The 2441-nt window shown below is 52.8% G+C and overlaps 1 long non-coding RNA gene across 1 annotated transcript in view; it reads left to right on the forward strand.

Annotated features, from left to right (window-relative positions):
* The first annotated feature begins 1820 nt into the window (after positions 1–1820).
* The window catches only part of LOC122558006, a 21066-nt gene continuing 20445 nt past the window's right edge, over positions 1821–2441 (forward strand). Inside the window, exon 1 of the long non-coding RNA XR_006313999.1 lies at positions 1821–1984. This is a non-coding gene — a long non-coding RNA (uncharacterized LOC122558006). The remainder of the gene's footprint in view (positions 1985–2441) is intronic.

Raw genomic sequence — 2441 nt, forward strand, 5'->3', positions numbered from 1 at the left:
TACTTCCCTCCAAGGCCCCAAGGGATCCTTCCATATCTGCCACAAATTCACCTGCACCTCCACACACACCATTTACTGCATCCACTGCACCCGGTGTGGCCTCCTCTATATTGGGGAGACAGGCCGCCTACTTGCGGAACGTTTCAGAGAACACCTCTGGGACACCCGGACTAACCAACCCACCCACCCCGTGGCTCAACACTTCAACTCCCCCTCCCACTCCACCAAGGAAATGCAGGTCCTTGGACTCTTCCATCGCCAGACCATGGCAACATGACAGCTGGAGGAAGAGTGCCTCATCTTCCGCCTAGGAACCCTCCAACCACAAGGGATGAACTCAGATTTCTCCAGTTCCTCATTTCCCCTCCCCCCACTTTGTCTCAGTCCCAACCCTTGAACTCAGCGCCACCTTCCTAACCTGCAATCTTCTTCCTGACCTCTCCGCCCCACCCCAACTCTGGCCAATCGCCCTCACCTTTACCTCCTTCCACCTATCGCATTTCCAACGCCCCTCCCCCAAGTCCCTCTTCCCTACCTTTTATCTTAACCTGCTTGGCACACTCTCCTCATTCCTGAAGAAGGGCTCATGCCCGAAACGTCGATTCTCTGCTCCTTGGATGCTGCCTGACCTGCTGCGCTTTTCCAGCAACACATTTTCAGCTTTACTTGATCATGGACTGCCTCAGTGATTGCTGTGTCTTTGTTAATTGGCCTCCTTTCCTGACTGTACACTCCTCTAAGTCTAAAACTACTCTCCAGTACTTGTTCAGCTCTTCACCAATAGCGAGCTCCACTGAGCCAAGCCTGACCATGGTTGTCACCAAAACATTAGTTATGAACAGTTTAGTTATGGGTAGCACAGTGGCTCAGTGGTTAGCACTGCTGACTCACAGCACCAGGGTCCCAGGTTCGATTCCAGCCTCGGGCGACTGTCTGTGTGGAGTTTGCCCATTCACCTCGTGTCTGCATAGGTTTCTTCCGGGTGCTCCGGTTTCCTCCCACAGTCCAAAGATGTGCAGGTCAGGTGAATTGGCCATGCTAAATTGCGCACAGTGTAAGGTGCATTCGTCAGAGGGAAATTGGTCTGGGTGGGTTACTCTTCGGAGGGTCGGTGTGGATTTGTTGGGCTGAAGGGCCTGTTTACAGACTGTAGGGAATCTGATCGAATCAAGCTGTGTTAAACAAATGCTGCTTCTGAGCACCTCAGCCCGACTCTTTACACTGAGTCTTAATGCACACAGTCGTCTTCAGATCCTATTACAGCTTCCCCAACGCAGACTCCCCACCGTTTCTGCTCTCTCGGACCTCGGAGTTCTGGCTTTCATGCTGATTCCGAGAATTTCACCCCCTGACTTCTGACAGCACTGAACCATCAAATCTCTTTTGGACTCCTTACTGAGTCCTCTCTGTAGAATCTGTGTATAAGAACCTGAGTGATCTTTTGTTAACCTTGTCGTAAGCCCCTCCTCTGTTACTGAGCTGAATTGAATACTTCCAGACTTTTCTCTTGCCCAGACCCCTTGTTGCTGAAGGAATTGATTTGAAGTCTCCGTGTGAGATGTTAGCATGAGGCACACTGCATCATGGGAGAATATTGGTGTCACTGTAGGTGTCTACCACCCTGCCAGCACTGGGAGCTGGAACTGATCTTCAGCAACACATGAGAGGCAATTTCTTGTGTTCCTGTTACTTGTATCGTATGAGCATCGTGTTCATTGGAAACAGCACGGCTTGCTCCCTGGACCTCCCTGTTGCCCTCTCCATTCTGTTAGCTCTCTCCAACTCTCCCCCTGCCAAACTTGACAACGGTCCCGTAACTGTGACCCTTCACGGTCGTGTGTCTTTGCCATCAATAGGAGTGGGCTCCAGACGCAAGCCGGGCCATCCATCGTAAGGAGAAGAGTAGCCGGGGGGGAGAGGAAGTGACCCTCACCAGCATCATCCCGTCCGCTGAGACTGTGTTGCACTCTTCGCCAGGAGACAGGTACGGAGCTCCGAGTGTGAAACTCCCCCAACACTACTCCCCATTCTCCCTCCCCCACCCCCCCTTTAAAAAGCATCCACAGGCACTGTATTCTGTCAGCCCCTATCCCTGTCTTGGACCCATCCCACTCCTCTCTTGCCATCTCCCTCTTCCCCACTCTCCCCTCACCCCATCATCTTCTCCACTGACCTACTCTGGCCACCACTTGCCCTTTCAGAGTGAGCGAGAAGAGGAGGGAAGAGAGAAAGGGGGGGACACTGGGAGAGAGGGAGAGTGGACAGGGAATGGAGAGCTAGGGGAATGGGATGGGGGGAGAAAGAGGAAGAGATGGAGCATAGAGTAAGAGTGGAGGGGGAGGGATAGAAAGAGAGAGAACATTGGAGAGGGAGAGCAAGGAGGGATGGAGACAGCGTGAGTGAGTGGGTGTGGCTGGAGAGAGAGAGGAATGGAAAGAGAG

The sequence above is a fragment of the Chiloscyllium plagiosum genome, chromosome 16 (assembly GCF_004010195.1).
Source record: "Chiloscyllium plagiosum isolate BGI_BamShark_2017 chromosome 16, ASM401019v2, whole genome shotgun sequence".
Taxonomy (NCBI): Eukaryota; Metazoa; Chordata; class Chondrichthyes; order Orectolobiformes; family Hemiscylliidae; genus Chiloscyllium; species Chiloscyllium plagiosum.